Source organism: Phasianus colchicus, chromosome 3 (assembly GCF_987193195.1).
Source record: "Phasianus colchicus chromosome 3, bPhaCol1.hap1.1, whole genome shotgun sequence".
Taxonomy (NCBI): domain Eukaryota; kingdom Metazoa; phylum Chordata; class Aves; order Galliformes; family Phasianidae; genus Phasianus; species Phasianus colchicus.
Window position 1 is genome coordinate 11,765,261 of NC_143438.1, and position 14,791 is coordinate 11,780,051.

The 14,791-nt window shown below is 41.8% G+C and overlaps 1 protein-coding gene across 1 annotated transcript in view; it reads right to left on the reverse strand.

Moving 5' to 3' along the window:
• BMP6 (bone morphogenetic protein 6) overlaps window positions 1-14,791 on the reverse strand; it is an 85,346-nt gene that overhangs the window by 23,253 nt on the left and 47,302 nt on the right. The window lies entirely within an intron of this gene.

Sequence of the window (14,791 nt, forward strand, 5' to 3'; positions counted from 1 at the left end):
CCATGTAACTGAGGCATTATACATCAGTGATGAATAAGTCACCATTACACTATCATTACAAACATGATCAAACTCAGGGAAGGCAGTGATGGAAGCATAGATTCCTTCTCACTTCAGTGTTGCGCTCACTTTTTGTTGCTTTCTTTTCCCTTCTCCTCTTTGATGCATCAAAGCGCAAGAGTGTTCCTGAGACTACCCTCACAACACCCTATGAGGTAAGCTGCAGTCCCCATTTTACAGACAGGATACTGAGTCACAAGGAGATCGACGTGTCCCGCTTGTGGCGGGGCCAGGAATGATGGCCTACGCACTTGACGTTCGTTGCTTTATTCATGGGTGACCTTCTTGGAGAGCAGATGTATCTCCTGGCTGCTGGAAATGGCCCAAATGGAGAGATTTTCCTCTCTACCTTTCCCACTGCCTGTTCCTCTTCATCCCCCAGTCTCAGTTTCGTCAGTGTCCTCTCCCTTTCCTCTGGCAGCTCTTTCGTGTGAGCTGCCTCATCTGGCTGGACAAGCGTCCTGGCTCCCTCTGAGACACTTAGTCACATCCTTCTCTTTGAAGCTCGCCTGGAAATCCTTTCACCTCCGCATAGTTGCTGCCGAGCACTTTGTGGGACACCACGCCTCAAGGTGCTGCCTTAGCAGCTGCCACAGGGCGAAACAAATAACCAGCCAAGTCAGATCCTGATGCCAATTTTGGCACTCTCACAATGTTATCTGGGCAGTTTGGATGTCAAAAGACTGAAAGATGCGGGTGGGTGGACCCTGTGACTTCCAGAAAGGAGGTGGTAATACTCAGCATCTCAGTCTCTGCACCAAGTCAAACGATGCAACACCATCAAGGAATTAATTCACCCACCACCTGGAGCATCTGCTGCCACTTTTAGCCAGTAGTGATCCTAGAAATGTTGGACTGATTGGTGTCACTCATGTGGACACTGTGGGGAAGGAGAGCTGCCTGTTGACCCCACGCCCCGATGCAGGGCACGCATTCTAAAACAGAGAAGTCGCTTATTTTCAGAAACTTGCCAGGGTCCAACCACTCAGATACCACGTTTGGCTGTCCACAGCAGAACAACATGCCCAGCCTGGCCTCTTCCTTGCAGCTACAACATGAGAGGATGTAATTAATGGTGAGAGAACGTCTACACCAGCTGTTTTGGAGAGACGGAGGGATGAAGCAACCAGTCTCGATTTAGAACTCACAACGTCCTTACTCGCGGGTGTAACAACCTGCTGAAACCCTCGTCCCTTCTCATATGGCCGGCAGGACAAGGGCACAACGCATCACTAAGGACAGTGGGCAACAAACTCACCACACATACTGAAGAAAGACCTACAAGGACAAGGGGGAGGAAGAACACCGTCAGCACTGGCAGGAGGCTACAAAACTTGCCGTTTAAATGGGATACAGATCTGCCCCTCTACTAAAAAGTCAAACACAAGCCACAAAAGGGGGAAAAAAACACTCAAACACCCACCACAGGGCATCAAGAGTAGCTGCAGGTACGGTGTTTGACTCTGAGTACCCTTTCCCAGATTATAACTTGTGTGATATGTTTACAATAGTATTTTCCTGTTTTTTTAAAACTTTCTTCCTTTCCCCCTGTCCTTGCACGAGCACCTCTGACAATCAGAGAAGCTGACCACACTGATTACAGAGGAAGCATTCAGACTGATTTTGTTATCAGGCCTTGCAGAATAAACAACCTGAAACACACAAACAAGTAAGCCTTTTTTTTAATCCTTCAGATTAAGTATTTTAGCTTCTTCTGTTACAGTAAAGGCACATTCAGAATGGCTCTAAGTGGATGGTGTCTTTCTCAACTATGTTCAGAAGTGTCCCTGCATCATCACAGGATGGAAAAATAAAACCTACATTAAGTTTGTATGAAGGGAGTATAAAAGTTTAATGAGTTGGAAAGTTTTTTTGGCTATGTATCTTCCCATGATACAATGGAGAGTGCTTTTTTTTTCCCTTGTGGGAGTGGTGAGATATTTAAGTTCTATATACTCATTGTCACCCCATCAAGTTCATAATCAACTGTTTTCATTCAGCAAGACAGCTTAAAAATATAAAATGCCAACAGTTCTTCTCTGGGGGCTTTTTATTCCCTGGAAACAGTTCATTTTTAACAAAGAAGTCAAGTTTTAGAACAGTAAATTTTGGAAAGGGAAGATCCAAGCTGCTGGTTCCCAGGATTACCCAGTTTGTATTGCTATCGCATTACATCACATCAGATGACCTATTATTGAAAATGCAGATAGCGCGTGCCAAAGTGCAAGACAACAGCAAAAAGGAGGAACCATTTCTCAAGCTTCTTTCCAATCTTTTTCCACACAAACTTGTTCAGGTTGGTCTGACCAGAGAGATGGTAAATCCAAAGCTTATTTCTGGCTGAAAATGGACGTGTGCAAGTCTCAGCTTCACAAAGCCCTGGAGGCTGAATGAAAGGAGCGTTCCATAACCTATCCTCATTGTCAGCCAGCACATCAGGAACAAACCAGGCAAAAACAGGGACAAAAACAGGTCATGACATAAACTGTAACTGGGTAAAATTCATCCTCAGGTTCACGCTGTTATTCTGACCATTCTTACTCTCTTGTAGGAGAAGATTCTTAAAGGCTACAGATTCAGGAACGCACACTGCAAGCAGAGTTGGGTCTGAACTACAGACTCTAGGAGTTTTTGTTACAACTCATTCTAAGCAGAAAGGATGTGTGCACACAAAGTGTTAACAGAGAAGCCTGCCAGTAGCTCTTTACATCCCCCTTTACAAATATTTTTAAATCCTATACAAACACAACACTATTGTTGAGCAGTTAAAAAGGCAAGAATGTCAAAATTAGGGTTATTGTGGTTTTGAATTTTGTATATTCTAAATTAGTTTTGTAATAGTCAATTTCAGAACAAAATGTCCTTGGTTTAAAAATAACACACTGCTTAGAGTACTAGTTACTTTAAAAGCAGTGCACAAGAATAACAACAATAATTAAAAAAAAAAAAATTAACACAATGTGTCTATTTTGGTTACGATGCCATCCTACTTCCATTAGAGTGATTTGCATACACCTTGGAGCAAAGGAAATCTAATTCTGATGGCAGTCATTGAGATGAACTCTTCTCACATGTAGGGATTTTCTGCTTTTCTTAAGTAAATAGAATGCAGAAACAAAGGACAGCTGACATTCCTGAGTAAACACAGTTTTCTTTCTGAACAACAGCACTAAGAATTACAACATTTGGGTTTTTTTTAAGTTCTTAGATGTTGAGGAAGCGTTAAGTCAGGTATTCAGGTGACAACCTCAATGGTGGCCTAAGAAAGTCTTTAGCTCATGTTCTAGGAGCTCAAATCAAAAACAATAAAACATACAGCTCCAAAAGCAAACATTTTTATAATATACTCTCTGTTAAATAATTATAATTTCAGTGGCAACCTGGCTCTTTGGAAGGGGGAAAAGAAAGAGAGGGGTCACAACTGAATGAGACACAACTATTTGGGATGGAACGTTCTATGTCCATTAAATATCTGAACAATCTTTTGCACCCAAAGTGCTTCAGCTATGACTTGGCTTTGTAGGACCACTGGAACCACAATCCAGCGAAAGCAACAAGCATTCTTCACTTCTCACAATGAGTTTTGCACAAGTATTCATGAGTTAAATTTGAGTACAAAGATATTACTTGCCATTTCTTCTCAGCCTCCATGACCCCTTTTTTAGTAAAGAAAGCCCCTGAAAACTGGAGTCACTAACAGGAGATTTGCCACCATAGCAACATAAAAAGATCAGAGAAAATTTCTCCATTTTACTTCACCCCTTTCTACATTAAGTAAACAACGTTTATCATATCTGGAGCAATGAAGTTGTTGGGTAGGTCACAAATACTTGAAGCATTACCACAGCTTCCACAGTCCAACTGACAGATTAAAAGTGACTGTTATTACTAAGATATGAAATATTTCCTCAATAGTATGTAAAACAGAACAAGAAGAATGATCAGTACAGCCCAAAGAGTACAACGTACCCATTCAGCTTATTACAATAGGAAGATTAGAAATGTAAAAGGCTTCACGAGTACTTTCTGCTTGATAACAGGGAACAGGAGTTGAGTCATACTGAGTGCACTGCAGGTGCAACAGTAGAGCAGCAATAGGAACAGACAGCTGCTGGAAATAGTGAGGTAAAAGATTGCTGCTGTCTCTCTTGCACTAAACCACACCAATGTCAGATGGACATCAGGCTCCGATGGCCACGATCATGGTGGCAGATCCATCCTCCATGTCATGTGCCTTCCTGTGTTCCCCACACTTCCAAATGATACTCTCACACATTCCAGGCTTCCCAAGATCTGATCCTTCCTCCTCTGGGCCCTCTGCCTCTGAGTCACCTCCCCTGGATCTGCAGTTCAGCATGAATAGACCAAGCTTCATTCTGAAGCCAGTTGAAGCTCACTGGATATAAATAGTGAAACTTTCACATTTACAACTGCTTACATGCTTCAGGATAAAAGCAGCTTTTCAGCAGTAAGAAGCCAAGATACTCAAGGTGGAATTTCATATTGCACCTGCTGTTTATCCCTCTGGGTTCAGATGAGGTGGTCTAGCTCTGTTAAGATGAATGTAATGCAATTGGAAGTTAATGCCCACACAGCTTAAAAATAATAATAAAAGAGTCAAGGCCAACAAACTCCAAAAGGCCACTTTCTTATAAACAGCTATAATATCACATCTGGGCCACCACAATATAAAGTGGAATTACTCCACTAACTTCTGTGGAGCAACGCCAGCTTACATCCGATGAAAACCTGGCTTTATGCTCCACAGTTGTGTGTGCCAGAAAAGAATGATTCGGAAAAATAACCCATCATTAATCCAACCCCAATGTAATTATGGAGATTAAATTTAAACAATAGCAAATCACTCTCTAAACATAGCATTCTACAGCTTCAAAAGAGAAGGGCCTTCTACTTTTGGCTGAAAAATACAACTGAGCTCCTCTTTGTGCTGGGAATCAAGCTGGAACCGACTTGTAAAATCAGATTAAAACAGTTGCACAACAGCTTCCTTTCAGGATTCCTGAATCAAAAAGCCATTTAAAAATCAAAATAATGCACTAGCCAAACTTAAAATACCCACGGGACACCAGAAAGTATTAAAGGGCATTTCCACACTATCCACCATGACGCCTACTGTACGGTCAGCAAGGCGTTCCCACTGCCCTGGCCAGCAGGCAGTGCTGGGGCCAGCTTGCACCAGCACATGCAGTGACAAGGAGACATCTGTGGGGTGCTTCAGGGGCTCATTGCAGACCATGGGCATCTCATCCATGGCATTAACTTTTGAGTTTTCCTGTGCTTTCCCCCTTCTTGTAGCGGCAAAGACAGCCTCCTCCTACAACCCCTCCCCAAAATTTCTGAACACAGACATTAACAAAACCTGTATTTTCTTTCCATATGTTGGCACACATGGCAGGTCCCTCCACTGGAAACAGTGTTGTATCTTAGGAAAACAAAACATCTTTCTGCTTAGCAATGCCAAATTGTTTTTAGCAAAGGCACTACTGTTTGCATTTTTGTGGCAATATTAATGCAGTTCCCACTGAGAAGCTGATAAAGACCCTGACTGCACCAAAAAAAAATATCACCCCTCTTGAATAAGTGATCTGCAGCCACTTTTGTATTGAGTTTCCAAATAATTTATGATTAAAATAACATTATGCTTTCCCATCCCCACACACACATCACAGCCAGGCTTTGTGCAGGCAGAGGCAGTATCTGTGGGAGCAGCCACAAGCAACTGGCAGCACTCTGCCACCACACAAGTAGGGAACCTGTCCTGTTCCTCTTCTAACCCTCATCTTTTTGCTAGCACCCATGGCTGCATGTCCTACGCTTCTGGATGGATGCAAGTCACGCTGCATTTACCATTGGAATTGCTGCTCACGTGGCAGCTCCCTGCAGTCAAACAGCTGCACAGGGTGGATACACTGAATCTTGAAATGTTTTCAGGGTTTTTAAAATGGTGTAGCAGTTACCTGGCTTATCTCACATCCTCTCACTAAATTATCTGCCCTTCTGTAGGAATTTACAGCAGTCCCAACCGATTCACTTGCACACTTGGAACTGAATTTCAAATCTGAAGTTGTGCAAAGTGGAAAACATTTAAAGCTTCATTATATTTCTCTTTCCCTTTTTTCTTTCATCAGACAGACTTAATGTTGATCAGCAGGACTGAAAATCAACCAACAGCAATTAGGAAAGCAGGTAGCGTAATAATGTTTGCAAGCTACCTTATCTGCTTTTGTTTTGTTGAGCACTCATCTCTGCATCATAGGCAGCTTTCCTTTTAATAGCCCCAACTGAAAAAGGTACCTCCTGAACACAGTGTAATCACTCCCTGTAAAAATGCTGCCCAAAGTACTTCAGATTTTATAAATCACTGAAAATGTTTAACCCAGTCCTTTGAACACTAATACACAGAGAAAATCATCTGTGCTTCAGAAATAGCAATGCTGCTCCAAAAGCTACACAACCAAGCTGTGACAGCAGTGTAACTGATGTGACTTGTGAATCCCACAGACACCACGTTGTGTCGCTGAGCATTATAGTTTAGTTTTTTACACAGGATTGCAGTTCTAAACAACTGCATGAAGCAGAGTCTGGCCAAAGCAAGGTGAAAAGATGGTACAGCTCTGAAGACTGAGGACAGAGAATGTGTGATGTGTTTGAAGATTCTACTTCATTTTTTGTTGGCTTTTTTTTGTTGTTGTTGTTTTTCGTTTTTTAAAATTCTCTCTCCCATCCCACTGAGAAGGCAGAGGGGTGAGTAAAAAACTGTGTGGTGCTGAGCCACTTGCCAGGTGAAACCACAACAGTCAATTCTGACCTGGCCAGTTATCTGTGGGCATGACAGGAGGTCTCTCAACTGAGAGTCTTTCAGTCCTTCTGCCTGTGGCATGTCCAGAGTTCGGAGTAATGGACAACTGGATGGCTTTCAATTCTGCAAATTGTTTATTTTTTGGAGGGGGAGGGATGGCTGTGGTCCTCACTAAGGGGGTTGGAGGGACCACAGAGCTCGTTACAGGAGTTGGAGGGTGCATTTCATTGTCATCAAATCCAGAAGTATTCTCTTACCCCCGAGGATGCTGAATAGCACTGAGTACAGCTCGATAAGCATAGGCCAGGCCCCAGCATGCTGCAGTGGTTTGTGCCTCTTTAGAATTGCCAAGGTGACAGCAGACCTTTTCAAATCTTCTACTAGTTTTTCAGGATTCTACAGTTGTTCAGAGGTGAAGTTCCAAGCCACTATGGGTGCTCACCACTCCGGGCACCTGCCTAGACTCCCTGCCAGTCAGAACTATCCCATCTCGGGGCAGATCTCTGGGTGATACTCTTAAATAATTATTTAATCTCAAACACAATCTGAAGCACATTCACAACACATAGCAACAAGAGAATGCTGGTTTGAACACCCCATGGATATTCAAAATTCTCACACTGGTACTAGCTCTTGAGCTCTAGGGAGAAAGTGAAAAAGTGAAAGGGAGACTGAGGAATTGCTGGGAAGTGTCCTCCCCTATCTCCTTCATAGCCAGGCTCTCCAAGAGGACAAAGCAAAGAGCGTAATTATGACCACATGCCTTCCAAAACCCAAAGATGACTGCAGTGCTAAATACACATCAAACATTAGTTTCTCAGCTGCCAATTTTACCATAACATAAGGCAATGCCACACAGCTGAGCGAAATAAAAACCTCACACCAACTCTTGCAACGGGCCCTGTGGCTGCACTAACTTCTGCGATGGGTCCCAGGGCAGACACCTGCAGAAATGCAGAAAAACACAGCATGGATATCCAATGTGGAGCCAAATGGACAAAGCATCTTCCTGATCCTGGAGTGAACACATCTCATCTCCCATTGGCAAACAAAGATTCCTGAGGTGGCTATTTTTCCCTCAAGTCTCACCTGCTGTTGACCAACACGATACTGGTGAGAGCCAAGCAGCAGTCAGACACAGAAAGCTGTGGCTGCTGTGGGCAGTTGGAGCAGAGGTCATAAAATGGTCATTAATAGTTTTACCTAACCTGCAGCCTTTCAGTTTCTCAGAGTCTTTAGAAAAAGAAAATGACATCACACCGCTTTAATGACCTGCGTAAGGGTAAAGAATTTCACCCTTTAAAAAAATAAAAATAAAAAAATCCCTAAAAGAAAATTAATAAAGCAAAAGCCCTTAATAAAAAGCCCCACTTTGTCTAGCAGCTTTTCTCTAAGCCTTCCTTTTCCATTACTTTTCACATCCCCACATCCCCTGGTGACCAGAAGCATACTTGGAATGCTTCTGTCCATCTGATAAAGAGATTGGAGGCTGCAGCCCCACATCGGGTGAGGACCTGTGGGACACACAGCTTCAGCATTTGGCTGCAGCTCCCGGCGTGACCAAAAGCCCCGTGAGATACAATGCTTTATGGAAGGTGGGACAATTCTGGTCAGGTTGGGAAATGCTTGGAAAAAGTAAGACTTGCAGAAAACCACCATTAAAAGAACTATTAAAGTAGGATTTGTGGAATAATCCTTAGTTCCAGAGTTGGCCTGACTTTAGCACAGTAGCATAGCTGAGTAGTTCACCTGAGAAAAATCCAGCAGGAAGAAGCACAGACTCTGCCAAATTCTTTCTCTTTGCTTTTTTTTTTTTTTCTCTTTTCTTTTTTTCTTTTCTTTTCTTTTCTTTTCTTTTCTTTTCTTTTCTTTTCTTTTCTTTTCTTTTCTTTTCTTTTCTTTTCTTTTCTTTTCTTTTCTTTTCTTTTCTTTTCTTTTCTTTTTTCTATTCCCCCATCTCAATTTCACCAGATAGGCAAGGCAACCCTTACAATCTAGGTATTTAAAATCAATGCTACGTACACGTGGTATTAAAGAAAAAGCACGAGTTGACTCAAGAAGTCCTCAGGTTAACAAACAAGAAATTAATAAACCTCTCCAGTTTAAAAAGCAGCCAGGACATAGACATCTCTTGCTTTCAGTGAAAGCATTTTCTTTTAAGTTCTCTGGGTCCCGGAGACAGCAGTTAAGAAAGAACAAAAGGGAATGCGTTAAAATTCCCAGCAGAGCTGCTTGCCCACAAATTAATTTTCAGACATTTGGCTTCTACGTCTTTGCTCTGTGTGATTCGTGATTTGAGAAGTTCTCTGCCCCACCCAATACAGCCTTGTCATCACTGATTTTATTTTTCCACTCCCTCTCCCTCAGTAATGCCCTCCTCTCTTGCTTTGACCACTCACATGCCATGGTTGGAGAAAACCATCAGGACCCTGACCATTTCTAGTAAATAAATGTACAGAGAGAGAGGGATATCTGAATAAGAATCTCAAACCAATTTCAAATGTTGGCCTTAAAATTGGTCTTTATCTTTTATCGTGCTTGAAGTGTTTTTAACATTGTCAACAGTCAAACTGATCAAACACTGAATTTAGTTTATGACTCAGTGGCAAGCACATTGGATATAAAAAAAAATCAGCTATTTTAGAAGACTTTTAACATCTTTTTTTCAAGTTACTGCAACATGGCAATGCTACGGATCTGACATCTGCCACATCTGGTCAATTTTTGGTTAGGCTTTAATAAGAAAACCATCAATCATTAGAAAGCTTGGATCAGGCGAGCTTCTCAACACATTCTCTTTACGAACACACATACATTAGGGTGATCTGACAAGCAAAAACATTTTTAATGCACATGTACTGAATTGTTTTTACCTCTGCTCATTAAACCACCCTAACAAGTGAGGTTCTTGCCTGCATGAACAGCTGCTTTTACTGCAGTCCTCACTTACATGCAACAAGGCTAAAGCTGTGTGTAATGTCTGTATGCAGAAAAGCGACCAGCAATGATATTGCACGTCCTAGTAAACTCCAGTTGAAATAGGAGCACAGGAACATCAACGTTGTGTACTTTATGTTATTAGCTGCAGCTGCTATCATACTTGGAGAAACCTCCAACCCAAAAACAGCAGTGATGAAGCGCTCCAAGATGAGTAATGAGATGCTTGATATGAAAGGAGGGGGATAAAAAGGCTTCTAAAAAATGCACTCTCTGGTACAATAACAATCTTTTAGAGATTTAACAGGCAGAAAACACCACAGGAGACCAGAAGGAAAACATGCCACGTTTAAAGTGTTGTCTCCATTAAATCAAAATTGAGGCAGAGGGGTTGGGGCAGGGAGGAAACTCCTTGTATTTACCTAACCCACGCGAGTGCTAATGCTCACGTGTGTGTTGTAACGAGACGGGGGATTTTGAAAGCTCTTGTCAGTAGGTGCATGAGCAAATATTTGTTCTGATCCATTCCAACTCTCTGTGGTTTGTAAATCCCCAAGAAAAAAAATGCAGCAGAACAAACCAGTCTAGACCACAGATTTTGGCTACTTGACACTATTTAGAAAATCACAGGAAATAAGCCAGCTCCAAGAAGGCTTTTTCAGTGGCCTTTTCTGTTTGTTTTCTGAAGATCTGTGAATACCTGATTTACATGCACTCGTCTGAGTAGCCTAAGAGAATCCTTCTGGGCATTCTTTAAAGTGTCGTCACCCCAATATAGAATTCCACATTGGTGATGTCTCAGAGAGGTGTTGACATATACAATCTCTCAGACTACTTCTGACCCACGCTTTTCATCCAAGGCCATTAAAAAAAAAAAAGTCTGAATAATGGCACCTTTGTATTTCAAGATCCCAAAGAGTTTCTAGCAGCATTATTTCCTTTCCTGTCAGCTAAATGCATGGAAAGAATCACTAGATGATATGTTTTCATCAGATGAAAATCTGAGATGGAAAATATGTTAGACAGAGGGTTAAACTTATTGGAGATAGCATTCATTCAAAGTGTTAGAAGATCTTTCCATTCAGAGTTAGAAAACATTTTCTGTGAGACAAAGACAACATTTCTGTCTTTACCATGTGGAAAAAATCAAAAGTTTGAGCAACCTTGCTTCAGGGTGAGCCAGAAAAAGACTGGGTGAAAGAAAACTCTCGGATCTTGCTGTAGGCATTGAGGTAAGGCAGGGCATGCAAAAAACACTGGTAGAAACAATAGATTTACTAACAAGTACTTCCATAATAAATTATTTTCTTGTAATCATGCTCTTAATACTTTGGATTGTTTATTTTTTTTTTTAATTATGGAAAAAACCTCACAATGAAATATATTTAGTGGGAAAAACAATCTCTGTTCAAAGACAAGCTTTTATTACATTATTATTTTATTACATTATTATTTTATTAACATTCTCATGGAGAAGCTGGCTGCCCACAGTTTGGATGGGCATATGCTACACTGGGTGAAACACTGACTGGATGGCTGGGCTCAAAGAGTTGTGGCCAATGGAGTTAAATCCAGTTGGCTGTCGGTGTCCCCTAGGGCTTGGTACTGGGTCCACTCCTGTTCAACATCTTTATTATTGATCTTGATGAGGAGATTGAGTGCACCCTCAGAACGTTTGCAGGTGACACCAAGTTGGGAGGGAGTGTTGATCTGCCTGAGGGGAGAAGGGCACTACAGAGGGACATACATAGACTGGATCGATGGGCCAAGGTATGAGTTTCAACAGAGCCAAGTGTCAGGTCCTGCATTTTGGTCACAACAACCCCAGGCAACCCTATAGGCTTGGGGAGGAGTGGCTGGAAATCTGCCTGATGGAAAGGGACCTTGGTGTACTAATGGACAGTCGGCTGAATTTGAGCCCGCAGTGTGCCCAGGTGGCCAAGAATGCCAATGGCATCCTGGCTTGTATCAGGAATGGAGTGGTGAGCAGGACTAGAGAAGTCATCCTGCCCCTGTACTCGGCACTGGTGAGGCCTCACCTCGAGTACTGTGTTCAGTTTTGGACACTTCCATACAGAAAGGACATTGAGGTACTGGAGCAGGTCCAAAGAAGGGCAACAAGTCTTGTGAAGGGCTTAGAGAATATGCCCTAGGAGGAGAGACTGAAGGAACTGGGGCTGTTTAGTCTGGGGAAAAGGAGGCTGAGGGGAGACCTTATTGCTCTCTTCCAATATCTGAAAGGTGCTTACAGCAAGAGCAGGGCTGGTCTCTTCTCACTGGTGACAGGATGAGGGGAAATGGCCTCAAGTTGCGCCAGGGTAAGTTTAGGTTGGATATTAGGAAACACTTCTTTACAAAAAGGGTTGTTAAGCACTGGAACAGGCTCCCCAGGGAGGTGGTTGAGTCACCATCCCTGGATGTGTTTAAAAACTGTTTGGATGTGGTGCTCAGGGACATGATTTAGCCGAGGGTTGTTAGAGTTAGGGTAGTATGGTTAGGTCATGGTTGGACTTGAAGATCTTTAAGGTCTTTTCCAACCTGAGTGATTCTATGATTACAAATACAAAAAAAAGCTGATGCTCAGCAACAGCAAAACTGATACAAGACTTCCCATGTATCCATTTTAAATTCATATTTTTGATTCAATTGTAGGAAAAACTTTTTTCCTCTGTCATAATCCCTCTGCTGCTCCTTTACAGCTGCTTTGTGTAGCAAGAGCAGCACTGATGCTGCAACAGCAGCTGGAACAGTTAACATGCATTGTTTGCCATAGGCCCCACACAAGTTGCATCTCATCTGAAAAGATGTGGGGCATGGTCAATGGGATGACCATCTCAGACCATGCAGATGCCATTCACATCTTGCTGCCAAAGTACGTTTCCCTCATCTCTGGGCATCTTTGAAGGCTCACTCTGACACTTTTCCTGATAAACTTTTCAAGATATCTTCAATAGAAACTGGGTTTTTCCCCCTCCTCCCTCTTAAAACCCATTTTAAAAGTCAGAATGCTTTCAGAATGGATGAGACAGAGAGAGGAAAAGTTAATGAATTAGTCTACTAATAAACAAATAAAAGACTGGAAGGATTTGCCAGTGCCCTCTTATTTTAGTCATGTTGCTTCAGGCAAAATGTGCACTAATAAACTTCCCAAATTAATGCATGCCAGAATCAAATACAAGTTGTTTTAGTTCCAATCAGTTGTATTTTCACCAGTGTAAAACAAAATATCTTTGTAAATCATAGAATCATTTGAGTTGGAAGGGACCATTAAAGGTCATCGAGTTCAACTCCCCTACAGCACGCAGGGACACCTACAGATCGATCAGGGCGCTCAGAGCCCCATCCAGCCTGACCACGAATGTCTCCATCCATCATTTCTCTGGACAACCTTTTCCAGTGCTTCACTACTCCATCATAGTAAACTTTTTTCCTTATACCCAGTCTAAATCTCTCTTGTTCTAATTTGAAACCATTTCCCCTCGAGCTATCACAACAGGTCCTGCTAAAGAGTCTGTCCCCTTTCTCATATTCAAAGACGTCTGCATCTTGTACACATTGCATTTCCTGATATGGATTAGTTTTCTTCTTCAAACTGAATGTCCTTGAAAGCTGCACACTCTTAAATAAGTAATATGGGCTGAATCAAAATTCTCAGGTGCAGATACATGTCATACTCAGAACACAGCATATATTACTCTTTACCTTATTAAATGCCTTATCCAAAAACACAAACACTTCAAGCACCACCTTACCACCATTAGGCAGTGGCAAGACGCCTCCTTTAAAGAATCCTTTCCATTCAGCTGCCTTTGCTAACAAAGTTTATGTTGTTTAATTTTCACATTATTGGAAAATAAAGTTTCAACACGGAACACTATGGATATTTTCCTATATGTCTTTGTACTAGCTATTACTAACAAACCTCATGGAAACACCATTGCACTCAGATGTCTCAGGTAACTGTAAACTAGATGAAGCAGTGCCCTGATTAAGAAGCCAAGCATCTCTTCCGTACCACAAATGAGATTTTCCAATGTCCTAACAGTCTTAGGTGCTCTGAATTTGCAAAACTGTTCATTGGCTGCAACTGCCACTCACTTTCTATTTTGGAGTATCAAGGAAAGCAACAAGTCCTGGAATCTATAATTCATCCAAAACTTAAACACCCCTGAGGGGATGCTGTTTGACATTAGATTGGGACAAGAATATCACTGACTTGAAATATTGAAAATAAAGTTTTGAAAAAAAGCTTAAGCCTTGCTGAAGCATGAGGTTTTATGCTTAACAGTACATAAAAATTCAAACTTGCAAGAAAACAGAAATCACTAGATGAAAAGATATAAACAGCCTCATTTCACCATAGTTATGAAGATGTTTAATTCATTTTTCTTTTTTAAATGAAATCAGCAGGCTCCTGAGAACCATTACTATTCTAAGTACAATCACAGCAGCAGTGCTGGGTGTTTCCTGGGGCTGCCACATCCACCAAGAGGAGTCTCATCCCCACAGGGAGGTCAGACCACCATGGAAACATGAAGGAAAAAACAAAAACCCAGCACAATTCCTCTGAAGCAGCACTCATCCCTCTTCCAAGAAGAGGAACAGCACCACGCTGTATAGTGCTTTCAAGGCACTGAAACACCAAAAGCAATGCACATAGCACTGCTGCTAACAGTGTCCCTCAACTAAAAGCACTGCAGGATAAGTAATTTCATTAACTGATCTAACAGCCACATCCTTCACATGCCTGTGGCAGGTACATGTTTATCACAGCATTGTTGAGTTCTCTGAAAAACCACTTCCACTTTCCAATATTTTAGCAATTGCAGCTATTTGCTTCTTACATAAAAACAAATGGAGGTGCATTTGCTTTTGTTATTAAAAAAATGCCACAGAAACCAGAATGCAAATTATTTTTCAGCTTCCTTCAATCTTTTTCTAACTAAAAGATCAAATATTTTGCTAGAATATGTA